Source organism: Cajanus cajan, chromosome 4 (genome assembly GCF_000230855.2).
Source record: "Cajanus cajan strain Asha chromosome 4, NIPB_CcT2T_4, whole genome shotgun sequence".
Lineage (NCBI taxonomy): Eukaryota > Viridiplantae > Streptophyta > Magnoliopsida > Fabales > Fabaceae > Cajanus > Cajanus cajan.
The window spans coordinates 44,197,149-44,213,875 of record NC_138520.1 but is presented as its reverse complement, the minus strand read 5'-3'; the positions used below and the strand labels follow the sequence as shown (position 1 = coordinate 44,213,875).

The 16,727-nt window shown below is 38.7% G+C and overlaps 1 non-coding gene across 1 annotated transcript; it reads right to left on the bottom strand.

The window, feature by feature from the left end:
* Positions 1–15,731: 15,731 nt before the first annotated feature.
* LOC114916580 (small nucleolar RNA R71) lies at positions 15,732–15,838 on the bottom strand. Its single transcript, XR_003805137.1, has one exon. It is a non-coding gene; the product is annotated as a small nucleolar RNA R71 (small nucleolar RNA).
* Between the last annotated feature and the right edge of the window lie 889 nt (positions 15,839–16,727).

Here is a 16,727-nt window from a genome sequence, read left to right as displayed (position 1 = left end):
ACATTAAAGCCATAAATTTGAAATTAAATTCGTGTGCAGCAGCAAAGTAAAAGTAGCAACAACCTAACACAATAAAATGCAGATAACACAATAAGTAAAATAGATTGGCTCCTTGTTCGGATTGTAACTCTCTTATCCTTGGTTCATAATAAGATTGCTCTGTTAACCACTTAATCCTTGTTCCATCCGAGTTAACCAACTAAGCGAAGATTAACTCAAGATTTCCCTACACGAATTAAGCAAACGTATACAACATCAACCTCTTCACAGATTAAGCAATTGTGTCATTAAGCATAGCCCATTAAGCATGGACATACTAATATAGAGGTTGAATGAAGGAGAACAAAGTAGAACAGAGACACACAAACATACCCAACCTCAAACAGAGATTACAATCCATAACAAGAAGCCAACCCAAAGGTTTTAGCCTTCCATTAAATTTGAACTAGAAATGAAAATGCAAGGAAAATGAAAATGCATTAAATCAAGTTAAAGAGTACTACAATCTAGCCTTCCATGGAGGAGGCAAAGAACAGAACTAAAATGCATACAAAAGGAAAGGACAATAAAACATAAACTACAACTACAACAGAAAAAATAAACTCAAAGAAAACAAAGAGAAGGGAGGAAGAAGAACACCCAAGAGTAACTTATTTGAAGGTGTATTCAGGGATGTCTTACAATGGGAGAGTGAAGGCCTATTTATAGCCTTCATATAACACATAAGAAATATAAAATAATGGAAAAAGCTTAGACAAAACGAAATGGGAGAGTTGGTGGGATGAGTTGGTGGGATGAGTTGGATTCCATATTCTTTTCCGCACCGAGTTGTTTTCCACCGAATTAGACCTTCTAGATGATCGAATTGGCCGACGGCGCCTTCTGCAAATATTTAGGTCTTTGTCTTAGCTTTCCAGGGCCACCGAGTTTGCACCATTTGGATCACTACAGTTCAAGTTATGCCCTGAAGACCGAGACATGTTCATCAGCCCAAAAACAGCGAAAATTTAGAATAATAATTCCCAACTATCCAATTTGGCCCAACAACACACATATCTATCTAAATCCTATAATTAACCATGAATGGAATGTAAAATAGCTAAATTGAAGGATAAGATACATATCAAATTATGACTTATCAAATACCCCCACACTTAGCTTTTTGCACTCCCGGGCAAAATCAAATCACGAAACAACCCAACAAGAGAAACATAAGGAAGAGAATATTTTGTTAACCAGCACGAATCCAAGGAAAATGTAAGGAACAAATAACTTGTACACTTTCAGTCAAAGCAACCAAATATCCATGAACATCATTGAAATACCTCAAAACATGATAAGCACATCAATCAGTTCAAGAGGTGAATCAAAAGCAACCAAACCTCACAGGATCACTCAAGTGTATCTCTCAAGTGTAGAGTGTATAAGGTAAATGAAATTCCGCTCAATGTACTCAAGAAAGCAAGCAACACACAAGACTTGGCAAGCCTCTACAATCAAACACTCGAAAACATATACATATTCAGATCAAAAGGACTTTTCAGGGTTGTAATGGGGCCAAGGATAAGGGAGGATAAAATATGGATGAGAAGCTGAAAGCTAAAGAGAATAGAGGAGCAATGGGGAACAAGTGAAAATACAATAAAAACACACCCAAAACCCCTAATTCTAATCCTCTTCTTGACTCCACCAAACACTTTTATTTACTATTTTTTTTTTCTTTTCTTATCTTGTCTCTTTTTTTTTCATTTTTTTTTTCGAATTTGATAATGATTTTTTTTTCTATTTTTCTATTTTATTTTTTTTTTGCAAGAGACAAGATATTAAACATATTTACACAATAAAAAGTACAAGGAGCCAATAAAATCAACTAGCCAATTCACATGAATCCAATGAGCACACACGCCCCCACACTTGTTCCCAAAACAATTCCAAAGCTCCAAAATTCCCTAAGGTTAAGGTAATCATGGTTTTTCACTTAAGGCTAATGATGAGCTTCAAAACAAAGAAAAGGGATAAACATAGGCTCAAAGGGGCTATCAAGGGGTTAAATCAAGGTAAGCTTATTTGGCTAGAGGATCAAGAACAAAATTGCCTTTATCACTTCCATACATGCATATCAATCAAGAATCATCAAAAAGAGTCAAGCCAAGGCACATGTGCAAGCAGTCAAGAGGCATAAAATTTCCAAGAAAGAATCATGAAGGCTCCAATCCTCACACAGGGTATATAATTCACTTTCAAAACAACCTCTCAAACCTCAAGATAAACTCAACATGCCAAGAAATACAAGAATTCAGTCCATGAAATATTCGGAAACTCAAAACCAAGAGTGAAACAAGTATTTATTACCTATACAGATCCAAGAATTCACAAGGAAAACCAAAAACGTAAAAAATAACAAAAGACCAAAAGACGTAAAAAATAACAAAAGACCAAAACATGATTACTGTTAAGTGCTACTCATCGCCATAACATGATTCAAACTAACACATAACACAACACTAAAATTATTCAGATTTTTTTTTTTCATTTTTTTACATCACTCCAAACTGAAATAAAACGCAACTGAACACATAAACATACTGAGAATTTATTCCACCCAACACACACACACAAACTAGAATCCTAAGACAAAAAACCATTATTCCCCGGCAACGGCGCCAAATTTGATCGAAGCCGTATCCGATCAAATAAAAACAATTAAATGTAGTACTAGGAAGTGACTCCTAGGTCGTTCTCTCAAGGAATAATGCATTTAAGCCATAGGATTCAAGCAACGGAAATTAAAATAGAGGGGGGGTTTTGATTGAAAAAGAAACAAATAAATGGTAACCAAACGGTAACAAACAATAAACTAAACAGTTGGATTCCTTAACTAGATAGCTTGACCTCTTATCCTCAATTAATCTAAACATGCAAGTTACTGAGTTAAATCACATTCGAGCTCCTAATTAACCAACTAAGCGAAGATTAATTAAGAATTAAACAAAGTAAGTTGCAGTTAAGCACTTACACAACCCACTTCAATTCTCTATTTGTAAATCTCATCACAATTCACATAATCTCGTTAACTAAGCGAAAACCCAATTATATGACTTGTGAAATTAATAATGATTCGTCAATTAACTAAGCGAAAATCTAAGAACCATTCATTAAGAACTCAAATAGAGATTATGGAATGTAATTCAACTCAAAAACAACATTAAAACACCATTAACCTCAAAGAGACATTGCTATCCACATTAAGAAATCCAACCAAAGCTACTTAGCTACTCATAGCATTAGCTAGTAAATTAAATCCTAAGCTAATCAACATTAAAGCCATAAATTTGAAATTAAATTCGTGTGCAGCAGCAAAGTAAAAGTAGCAACAACCTAACACAATAAAATGCAGATAACACAATAAGTAAAATAGATTGGCTCCTTGTTCGGATTGTAACTCTCTTATCCTTGGTTCATAATAAGATTGCTCTGTTAACCACTTAATCCTTGTTCCATCCGAGTTAACCAACTAAGCGAAGATTAACTCAAGATTTCCCTACACGAATTAAGCAAACGTATACAACATCAACCTCTTCACAGATTAAGCAACTGTGTCATTAAGCATAGCCCATTAAGCATGGACATACTAATATAGAGGTTGAATGAAGGAGAACAAAGTAGAACAGAGACACACAAACATACCCAACCTCAAACAGAGATTACAATCCATAACAAGAAGCCAACCCAAAGGTTTTAGCCTTCCATTAAATTTGAACTAGAAATGAAAATGCAAGGAAAATGAAAATGCATTAAATCAAGTTAAAGAGTACTACAATCTAGCCTTCCATGGAGGAGGCAAAGAACAGAACTAAAATGCATACAAAAGGAAAGGACAATAAAACATAAACTACAACTACAACAGAAAAAATAAACTCAAAGAAAACAAAGAGAAGGGAGGAAGAAGAACACCCAAGAGTAACTTATTTGAAGGTGTATTCAGGGATGTCTTACAATGGGAGAGTGAAGGCCTATTTATAGCCTTCATATAACACATAAGAAATATAAAATAATGGAAAAAGCTTAGACAAAACGAAATGGGAGAGTTGGTGGGATGAGTTGGTGGGATGAGTTGGATTCCATATTCTTTTCCGCACCGAGTTGTTTTCCACCGAATTAGACCTTCTATATGATCGAATTGGCCGACGGCGCCTTCTGCAAATATTTAGGTCTTTGTCTTAGCTTTCCAGGGCCACCGAGTTTGCACCATTTGGATCACTACAGCCCAAGTTATGCCCTGAAGACCGAGACATGTTCATCAGCCCAAAAACAGCGAAAATTTAGAATAATAATTCCCAACTATCCAATTTGGCCCAACAACACACATATCTATCTAAATCCTATAATTAACCATGAATGGAATGTAAAATAGCTAAATTGAAGGATAAGATACATATCAAATTATGACTTATCACCCCCGCTGTCGGATAAGGAGATGGTGTCCTTGTTCATAAATTCATTGACCGGTCCCTATTATGACAAAATGATAGGGAACACGACAACACTCTTCTCGGACATCATCACCATTGGGGAAAGGGTGGAACAAGGATTGAAAAGTGGGAAGCTAGCTAAGCCTTCCCAATCATTCGAGGCTAAGAAGACCTTCAGGAAGAAGAATGAGGGAGAAGTCAATGCTATAACCATACCCTCGGCTACTTCCACTTCGAAGTCGGGAAGATCGCAATTCACCCCTGTGAAGAAGTTTGATAAACTTCCGACCACTTATAGCGATCTCCTGCCGAAGCTAGTAGAAGCCAAACTTCTAGCTTATGTTCCACCAAGGAAGATCGACCCACCTTACCCCGATTGGTACAAGCCACAAGACAAATGTTTATACCATTCGGGGGCACCAGGGCATTCAACAGAGAAATGCCTAACTCTCAAATATAAGGTCCAAGACCTTATCGATGCTGGGTGGGTCACTTTCGATTCGACAGCACCCGACGTGAGCAAGAATCCTCTACCAAAGCAGGAGTAGAGAATGGCAAGCCACAATAGGGCCCCTCCATATTTTTCTTTTATTTTAGGGACTCGTGATCAGTACCCGAGATCATGAGAACCTTTTCATGTAAATAAGGGTCTTTGTACAAAATTCAATACATATCAATAAAGAGGCATATTTCACACATTATTCTCTTATTTTGTTCTTTTCTCTCTCTCTCATTAACATTAATAAATTCTAAACCTAAACAGAACCAATAAAATAATTATGTCTGTAATTGTTCGCTCGGACCGGGATCCAAAATTTGAGGATAAATGGGTTGAGCTGGACAGTGATGACGAGGCCATCTTTACGGATCTGAAAAGACTGCTAGATTAAGAAGCTCGTCTACTCCAATCATGAGAAATTGGAGACTGTGAATTTGGGGGCAAGGCCGAGAGATAAAAGAGGTCAATATTGGGACCCATATCAGTGATGAAATAAGGACACATGTTTCCACTATGATTATAATAAAATCATTCTTTCTCATTGCTTCTTTTCTTGCTTATAATGAAATTCTAAACCACATTTTTTTTCAACCCTGTTTGAATAAACATGAATGAGGTTAATTTCATCTTAATAATAATAAACCCACATCATTTTTATGTGGAAGTGTGTGTGACAACTTGGAGCACCTTCCCTTGGCCTCAATAAGTGCCATCATGGATAAAGAAATCCTAAAGATAATAAGCTCGGCAGGAAACCCAAAAAGGGGACTGCGTAAAAGTAAGAGCAAAAGACCCGCTAGGAATCCCACAAAAGGGTGACCTAGGCAAAAGTTAGGGTTACAAAATAATGAACAAAAACAAAAGCCCGCTAAAACTCCACAAATGGGTGTTTTAGGCAAAAGTTAGGGCAAAAGAAAAACAAAATAAATCCATGATGGTACCATCAATTGAATTCAACAAGGGGCTCAAGAAAAGCTATCCAAGTTGTCAAAGCACAATCATTAATAACAAAGATGTGCTTAACTTCATAAAGTGTTTAATCGAACAAGCCTAAACACATAAGCCTACCTCGGCTAACCATTCTTACAAAAATCATTTTTCAAAAATAAAATAATCCCCTCTAAAACACAAACTTTTGAAAAATATCTTTCCCTTCTTTTCTCTCTTGTCCCAAAAGATTTTAGAATAATCTAGTGGAAGCATGGAGAAATAAATCATCACTGATAATGGATCTAATCTGAACAACAAAATGGTGGAAGAACTGTGCCAAGAATTCAAGATCCAACACCACAACTCTTCCCCATATCGGCCAAAGATGAATGGGGCAGTCGAGGCAACCAATAAGAACATTAAGAAAATAGGGCAAATGATGGTTGCCTCATTTAAAGACTGGCACGAGATGTTACCCTTCGCTCTTCATGGTTATAGGACTTCAGTACACACATCTACAGGAGCTACTCCATTCTCCCTCGTCTATGGGATGGAGGCAGTTCTACCCGTCGAAGTCAAGATACCTTCTCTAAGGGTAATCATGGAAGCAAAATTTTCCGAAGAAGAATGGGTTCAAAGCCGGTATGACCAGTTGCACATTAGTTGTAAATAAATGAACAAAAATAAAAAAATTGTATTGCATTTGTGCATCACACACACATTAGTTGCACATTCAAAGACCTTATCATGAGGCAACCGCATAAAATAGAAAAATAGAAAATTGCTTGTGTATGACAGCAGCAAACAAAATGCAAAGATTCAAAAAATCAACAGCGTCATACAGAATAACTGAGCCTGGAGAGGCTTGCCGAAAGAATACTCTCAGAATAACTGAGCCTGGAGAGGCTTGCCGAAAGAATACTCTCAAAATAACTGAGCCTGGAGAGGCTTGCCGAAAGAATACTCTCAGAATAACTAAGCCTGGAGAGGCTTGCCGAAAGAATACTCTCAGAATAACTGAGCCTGGAGAGGCTTGCCGAAAGAATACTCTCAGAATAACTGAGCCTGGAGAGGCTTGCCGAAAGAATACTCTCAGAATAACTGAGCCTGGAGAGGCTTGCCGAAAGAATACTCTCAGAATAACTGAGCCTGGAGAGGCTTGCCGAAATAATACTCTCTCAAAATAACTGAGCCTGGAGAGGCTTGCCGAAATAATACTCTTTCATAATAACTGAATTTAATTTCTTTAGCACTTTTAATTTCTGTACAGCAAAAGCCAAAAACATAAAAAGGCAAAATACAGAAAAAGCCAAATCAGAAGAAAAGGCAAAATACAGAAAAAGCCGAAAATAAAAAAGGCAAGGATATAGAAAATCCAACAAACAGTTTGTACAGAATAACTAAGCCTGGAGAGGCTTACCAAAATAATACTCCACATCCTCCACAGTATGCAGAATAACTGAGCCTGGAGAGGCTCGCAGAAATAATACTCCCCAGAGAAACCCCAACTCAAGCTCACGGAACAAATTCCCCAGCGAGAGCTATCAAAGCAAGATCGACTAAATTCCCAATGGAAGCACGATCACCCAAGCAAAATATCCAAGTCAAAGGACTTAAATTTCCTCAGTGAAGATAGCTCTCCAGCTCAAGCGTTGAGTGAGACTAAGCCTGCAGAGGCTTCCTAAATAATACTCTGGGATACATAAGATCCCCAAATCCCCAGTCGCCTACTCAAGAGGCATTCCTACAAAAAAAAAATCAAAAATTTCAATAAATATTCCCCAAGCGGAATGCGGCACTCAGCCAAACACTGAACATCAAGATAATTCGCCTACTTAGAGGCACTTCTTCAAAAAGAGAAAATCGAAAAGATCAATAATAATTCCCCAAGTGGAATCCGGCTCTTAGCCAAACATCAAGCGTCAAGATGATACGCCTAACAGAACAGGCTAATCAAAATGAATGACAAAATCCCCAGCGGATAATAGCCTACACAGAGGCAACAAAATCCAAAAATCAGAAAGAGTCACCCGAATAAGGATAACCGGGATACTCCACCAACGTCAAAGGACGTCAGCCAAACATAAGGCATCGCTCAATTCAAGAAGAGCATCTGTGTCTACACCCCAAGGAGTCAGAAATTCCCCATGGGTACCAACAATGCAATGCAAGTTGGGGCACAGGAACCTATGAATGACTGCACATCCCCTAGACGGATCCCTGCGTTATCCAGCCCTCAGTGGCACAAAAATCAAAAATAACCGTCGAAGCAGCATCGTGGACTGTGGAGACAAAATCAACATCCAGAATCCCCAGCGGATAACAGCCTACACAGAGGCAACACAATCAGAAAAATCAAAGAGAGACACCCGAATAAGGACAATCGGGATACTCCACTCACGTCAAAAGGACGTCAGCCAAACATAAGGCATCGCTCAACTCAGAGAGAGAGCATCTGTGTCTACACCCCAAGGAGTCAAAATTCCCATGGGTACCAACTAAGCAATGCAAGTTGGGACACAAGAACCTATGAATGACTGCACATCCCCTAGACGGATCCCTGCGTTATCCAGCCCTCAGCGGCACAAAATCAGAAAAACAAACCGTCGAAGCAGCATTGTGGACTGTGGAGACAAACTATACTCAACTACCTCATTTTGAGAGGCAAAGTCTGGAGAGACGGTACTCAAACGAAGTCTGGAGAGACGGTACTCAAACGAAGTCTGGAGAGACGGTACTCAAACAAAGTCTGGAGAGACGGTACTCAAACGAAGTCTGGAGAGACAGTACTCAAACGAGGTCTGGAGAGACGGTACTCAAACGAAGTCTGGAGAGACAGTACTCAAACGAAGTCTGGAGAGACGGTACTCAAAGAAAGTCTGGAGAGACGGTACTCAAAGAAAGTCTGGAGAGACGATACTCAAACAAAGTCTGGAGAGACGGTACTCAAACAAAGTCTGGAGAGACGATACTCAAACAAAGTCTGGAGAGACGGTACTCAAACAAGGTCTGGAGAGACGGTACTCAAACAAAGTCTGGAGAGACGATACTCAAACAAAGTCTGGAGAGACGGTACTCAGACAAAGTCTGGAGAGACGATACTCAAACAAAGTCTGGAGAGACGGTACTCAAACAAAGTCTGGAGAGACGATACTCAAGGTCTGGAGAGACAGTACTCAAGGTCTGGAGAGACAGTACTCAAGGTCTGGAGAGACAATACTCAGCCATCAGCGTCGTCAGAAGCACGTTGGTGTTAAACTTAGCTACCAAGGTTGTCAGAAGCGCCGAGGTATGCAACAACCTGGAGAGGCTACTCAACAATTTTCCACCGGAAGACGCTACAAGTCAGAAGGTTGGCACATCACCCGGACAATTGGGTCAACTCCTTTACTTGTCAGCCGGTACACCAAAAGACCGTTTGACTAAGTAAAGGGGGGGCAGCTGTAGACCCCTAAAATTGTCCGGGTCGGAAATAAAGCTTGAAGACTCTCGAAGACTGAAGGAAGATCAGCCAGAAGGACTCCTGGAAGGCCCTAGGAGGGTTCTCTGTAGGTCTAGAGGTCTTAGAATAGCTTAAAAATAAGGAAGTGGAGGGAATGAAGCCCAATACGGCCGTACTAAACTTAATACGGCCGTATTGAAGCTTCAATATGGCCGCAGTGAACTCAATACGGCGTATTGAAGTTTCTGAAACTTCAATACGGCCGTACTGAAATCAATACGGCCGTATTGAAGCTTCAATACAGCCGCAGTGAACTCAATACGGCCGTATTGAAATTTCTGAATTTCAATACGGCCGTATTGAACTCAATACGGCCGTATTGAAGTTCAAAAATTTCAATACGGCCGTATTGATTCTGTAGCCCGTATTGCGCCTATTCCCTATAAATATGACGTCAATTGGACGTCATTCCACACTTTTGAACAGAGTTTCAACCCTCTCCTTGAGTATTCTGGGGTTTTTGAGCAGTGTTCTGCCCTAGAAATCACTCGGAGAGTTGATCCGACGAAGTTCTTGAGCCTCGAGCCATTTTGCTTGAGGATCGAACCTAGTCGAAGGGAAATCCTCCGGATTTCCGTAGTCAAAATTTTATAGGAAGAGAGCGAGCGGGCTTGTAGAGCGAGGGAACGCCAAAAAGCTTCCCAGTTTTACGAAATATATAAAAGCACGCTTCAAAGGTTTCTTCTTAAATCCTTCCTTTTACTGCTTTCTGTGTGCATATTTAAACTGTCATCATGTAGATAGTTAATTTATAATTGCTTAGAATAAATAGGGGTAATTTAGTAATTTTACACTGTTATTTTAGAAATAATCTGTCATAGGGAACCCGAAAGGGGCGCTGTGGGGTGCTAACACCTTCCCCACGCGTAACCGACTCCCTTACCCAACTCTGGTTGTAATGGCCGAAGTTGATTTATAAAATCAATTGCCTTATCCCTTTTTCCAATGTTTTGAGTAAAACATTGGTGGCGACTCCAAAGAACCCTCCTTTTTATGAAAACCACTAATCCATGGAGGGTCCCGCTTGGGATTAACATGGATTGGTGAGACATTTAATAAATAAATTGGATAAGATCGACAAGGTCTCAGTTTGAGAACAAGTCGTTCTAATAATCCAATACATTTTCAAAACTAAAATAAAAGCGAGCTCGACCGTCTTCGCGACCGCTGAGGCCCGTTTGGGCCGGTGGCGACACCTGGGAGCCAAATAATACAGCCAATCCTTAGCAACTCCCTCCAATGAATGTGGAAATGCCTTCAGGTAAATGTTGTCCTCTTGAACATCAGGAGGCTTCATGGTAGAGCAAACAATATGGAACCCCTTCAGATGTTTATGTGGATCCTCACAAGCATGACCATGAAACTTGGGCAACAAATGGATTAGTCTAGTTTTAAGCACAAAAGGAACATCTTCTTCAGGATATTGAATGCACAAACTCTCATAAGTAAAATCAGGTGCAGCCATCTCCCTAAGAGTCCTCTCACGGGGTCCATTATAAGGTAGCTCACCCATGTTTTGTGGTTGACTCGAATCAAGCTCAGATGCAACAATTACACTAAGACTATCACTAAGACTATCACTATGGCTATGACTAACACTATCTAAAGATGGAATGATATGCTCTCTAATTAGTCTATGGAATGTCCTATCAATCTTAGGATCAAATGGGTGCAAAAAATCAGGGTTGCTCCTAGTCATGCACTACATGCAACACATGCATGAATAGTGACAGTGAACAGTAGAAACTACCACAAAAATCATTGGAATTTTCATGCAAACTTGGAAACCATTCAAACTAATGCACCAATATCATCCTAAAATCATTAGAAACTACCACAAAAAATTTGAGAACAAAATTCAAAACCTAACTATATGAACTACCTAAGAAAAGTTTGGAAAAATAGGGACATAAAACTTCAAAATTAGAAAAAAAAATAGTAAAAGGGCTATTTTGGACAAAATGAAAAAAAAGTTTGCCTAATTCCGATAACCAGAGCCAAAGTTATGGCCGTTTGAAGTTTTGCTGAAAACAATTTTCAAAAATTTTGGTATCTCCAAAATTTTGACCAAACTGGGTGCCCTAGCTATTTTTTACACAAAATATAGGTTGAAAGAAGTTACCACACAAAATCTGAAGCAAAAATAACAAGTCTAACTATCAAAACCAAAAATCACAATTAATTGGAAAATTCAGCTACTATTCAACACTATTCACATGCACCAAAATTGCACCAGCATGTACCACGAAATGCACTAGAATTCAAACTCAACACAACACTTAGCACACCAAATGGAATCAATATAATTGGTCAATGAATGAGCTATGGAATGCAATAGATATCAGACAGCAAATGGACCAAAAACCAAATTCGAGTTACTATTCCATTGGTTTACTGTTCATCAGACTTAACAACATGAATTCTTCAGCTGGCTTACTTGCTACACCTGGGGAGACTAATAATAAACACACATAAATACACAACATAACATGTAATGAGACACAAAAACGCAAGCACCAAACTGATACACAAAATTCACACAAAATTAAAGCAAAAACTGATGCAATAAAAAACTGATATACTGATACACTAATACACTACACACATAACATAACAGACACTCTAAAACACAAAACACACAACAAAAACAAATAACACATAAACACACAGCCTCTAACAGGAACCGTCGATCCCCGGCAACGGTGCCAAATTTGATCGAAGTCATATCCGGTCAAATAATTGCAATTAAATGTAGTACTAGGAAGTGACTCCTAGGTCGTCTCCCAAGGACCGTATTTTATTGTTAAAGGCTTAAACACACAAAGTGGGGGGTTTCGTTCAGATTTTTAGTTTATAACACAATAAAATGAAATAACTCAGCATGTAAAATAGATTGGCTCCTTGTTCGGATTGTAACTCCCTTATCCTTGGTTCATCATAAGATTACTCTATTAACCACTTAATCCTTGTTCCATCCGAGTTAACCAACTAAGCGAAGATTAACTCAAGATTTCCCTACACGAATTAAGCAAACGTATACAACATCAACCTCTTCACAGATTAAGCAACTATGGCATTCAGTACAACCCATTAAGCATGGACACATTGATACAGAGGTTAAATGAAGAAGAAAAAAGCAGAATAGAGATGTACAAACACACCCAACCTCAAACAGAGAACACAATCCGTAACAAGAAGCCAACCCAGGGGTTTTAGCCTTCCATTAAATGAGAACGAAAATGAGAACGAAAGTGCAAGGAAGAAGGAAAACGAAAAATGCAAGGAACAATTTGTATTCTTTCAAATGTAAATGTTCAGTGTTTACAACCAGAGAAGACAAAGCAAAACATGACAGGAGAAGAAAGCAAAACGTAAAAGAAAGCAAGAGGAAAACCAAAAACATTCACTATAGCTCTGGAGAGAAAACGTAAAAAACCAAAAACAAAGAGAGACTGCCCCCTCACGTAGTCACATCAGACCCTTCATGCTAGTGGCTACCAAGTCAGCCCTACCCTAGGCTCCTATGAGCTAAAACAAAATTTGGGCCCCCCAACAATACAAGTCTGACCCAAGTTACAATAAAATAGAGTAAAAACTGAAAATAAATGTTGAGCTGGAAAATGGTGCAGTGGTGACATGGCAGATGACGTGGCATCTCCTCTTGAAGTCCAAAAATTAATTCCGAGCCCAAATAATTATTAAACTGCCCTGAAAATAAAATTTGGAATAATTAGATTCAGAAAATTCAAATTAGTAAAAATATGAATTATCGGTCCAATTAAAGCCCAAATAGAAAACAGTGCAGAATATAAACAATTAAGCACAAATCAGAGATTAAAATAAGTACAGAAAGGTAAGAAAATAAGGGAAAATAATGACTCATCAGTTTTGTATCTGAACTGAACCCTTGCATTGAAGAATATAGATTTTCCAATTACGTTTTCCTCTCCTCTCCTTGCATTTTTGTTTCTGTATCTGCTTCTATTTTAATGGAAGACTAAAACCCCTAGGTTGGCTTCTTGTTATGGATTGTAATCTCTGTTGAGGTTGGGTATGTTTGTATATCTTTGTTCTGCTTTGTTCTTCTTCATTTAATCTCTGTATCAACGTGTCCATGCTTAATGGGTTGTGCTCAATGCCACAGTTGCTTAATCTGTGAAGAGGTTGATGTTGTATGCGTTTGCTTAATTCGTGTAGGGAAATCTTGAGTTAATCTTCGCATAGTTGGTTAACTCGGATGGAACAAGGATTAAGTGGTTAATAGAGTAATCTCATTGTGAACCAAGGATAAGAGAGTTACAATCCGAACAAGGAGCCAATCTATTTTACTTGCTGTGTTATCTGCTTTTTATTGTTTTATAAACAAAGAAGAAATCTGAACCAAACCCCCCTTCGTGTTTAAGCCTTTGACAGAGAAAAAATGGTCCTTGGGAGACGACCTAGGAGTCACTTCCTAGTACTGCATTTAATTGTTTTTATTTGACCGGATACAGCTTCGATCAAATTTGGCGCCGTTGCCGGGGACCAAATTTGGATTTGTGTGTTTTATGTTTTAGAGTCTTTGTTAAGTTTTGTGTATTTTGAGTATATCAGTTTCAGTGTATTAGTGATGCTTGCATTTTTGTGTGATACTGCATGTTATGTTGTGTAATTGTGTTTGTTATTACTCCCTACAGGTCTAGCAAGCAAGTGTTTCAGTTGAAGAATTCATGTTGTTAAGTCTGATGCAAGTAGAGAGAACCAATGAACAGTAAACCAATGGAACAGTAACTCGAATTTGGTTTTTTGGTGCATTTGTTGTCATGTGTTTGTGATAACTGATCTTTATTGCATTCCATAGCTCATTGACCAATTATATTGATTCCATTTGGTGTGCTAAATCATTGTTGTGTTGTGTTGAGTTTCAATTCTTGCAAGGTCCATAAGTGTAGACATCAAAATTTCTGGTGCGTTTTGGTGCGTTTTCTGGTGCATTTTCTGGTGCATTTTTTGCTCTGTTTTGGTGCATTTTGGTGTGTGTTTGGTGCATGCTCTGTTTCGGTGTAGGCATACTCTGTTTTGGCTATCTACTACTCCTCTGTTCGAGTGCCAAAAATGTGGGAAAATGGTGTGGAAGTGTTCCAAATGTGGTGCAAAATCTGGTGCAATTTTCGTGCGCGTGAATAATGCTGAATAGTAGTTGAATTTTCCAATTAATTGTGATTTTTGGTTTTGATAGCTAGACTTGTTATTTTTGCCTCAAATTTTGTGTGGTAACTTCTTTCAACCTATATTTTGTGTAAAAAAAATAGCTAGGACACATAGTTTGGTCAAGATTAGGAGATACCAAAATTTTTGAAAATTGTTTTCAGCAAAACTTCAAGGGGCCATAACTTTGGCTCTGGTTATCGGAATTAGGCAAACTTTTTTTTTCATTTTGTGTATAAAAAAAAAGATATATCAAACCCACACAGTGTTTCTGTGTGGCCCCATCTAGATTGTCAAAAAAAGGTCGTTTACTATTTTTTTTTCTATTTTTGAAGTTTTATTTCACTATTTTTCCAAACTTTTCTTATGTAGTTCATATAGCTAGGCTTTGAATTTTTTTCTCAAATTTTTTGTGGTAGTTTATAATGATTTTAGGATGATATTGGTGCATTAGATTTGATGTTTTCTGAGTTTTCATGGAAATTCCCATTTTACCCCTACTGTTCACGTGTCCTGATGCATGTGTTGCATGTAGTGCATGACTAGTAGCAACCCAAGTTTTTTGCATCCATTTGATCCTGAGATTGATAGGACATTTCATAGACTAATTAGAGAGCATATCATTCCATCTTTAGATAGTGATAGTGTTAGTCATAGTCATAGTGATAGTCATAGCGATAGTCATAGTGATAGCCATAGTGATAGTCTTAGTGTAACTGTTGCATTTGAGCTTGATTCAAGTCAACCAGAAAACATGGGTGAACAACCTTATAATGGACCTTGTGAGAGGACTCTTAGGGAGATGGTTGCACCTGATTTTACTTATGAGAGTTTGTGCATTCAATATCCTGAAGAAGATGTTCCTTTTGTGCTTAAAGCTGGACTAACCCATTTGTTGCCCAAGTTTCATGGTCATGCAGGTGAGGATCCACATAAACATCTGAAGGAGTTCCATATTGTTTGTTCTACCATGAAGCCTCCTGATTTTCAAGAGGATCACATTTACCTGAAGGCATTTCCACACTCATTGGAGGGAGTTGCTAAAGATTGGCTGTATTATTTGGCTCCCAGGTCCATCACTAGCTGGGATGATCTGAAAAGAATATTTCTAGAGAAATTCTTCCCTACCTCCAGAACCACTACCATCAGAAAATATATATCAGGAATCAGGCAACTTGGTGGAGAGAGCTTATATGAGTACTGGGAGAGATTTAAGAAGTTGTGTGCAAGCTGTCCTCACCACCAGATTTCTGAGCAGTTATTGCTGCAATATTTCTATGAGGGGTTGAATAACATGGAGAGGAGTATGATAGATGCTGTAAGTGGTGGAGCACTTGGTGACATGACCCTAGCTGAAGTCAGGCACTTGATAGAAAAAATGGCCTCCAACTCTCAACAATTTAGTACCAGAAATGACAATGCAATTGTCGTCAGAGGAGTTCAGGGAAACAGATTGACATACCCATTGCAGTACCTCCACCTCCATCTGCACCTATGCCAGTACCAGTTCTAGCATCTACACCTGAACAAAAAGATGAACCAATTGGTGCCCGAAATTTTCATGTAGGTGGACCTTCTTCCAGCACCAATTCTGATTTGCAGCAGCCTCCTATCCCTCTTCCATTTCATCCTAAATTGATTCCAAGTAAAAAGATGGAAGTGGTGGATAAGGAAATATTGGAGACCTTTAGGAAAGTAGAGGTGAACATACCTCTACTAGATGCCATCATGCAAATTCCCAGATGTAGACCCCTAAAATTGTCCGGGTCGGAAATAAAGCTTGAAGACTCTTGAAGACTGAAGGAAAGTCAGCCAGAAGGACTCATGGAAGGCCCTAGGAGGATTCTCTGTAGGTCTAGAGGTCTTATAATAGCTCAAAATAAGGAAGTGGAGGGAATAAAGCCCAATACGGCCTCCCAAAAGTTCAGTACGGTCGTATTGAACATTTTGAACTACAATACGGCCGCACTGAACTCAATACGGCCGTATTGAAGTTTCTGAACTTCAATACAGCCGCACTGAACTCAATACGGCCGTATTGAAGTTTCTGAACTTCAATACAGCCGCACTGAACTCAATACGGCCGTATTGAAGTTTCTGAACTTCAATACAGCCGCACTGAACTCAATACGGCCGT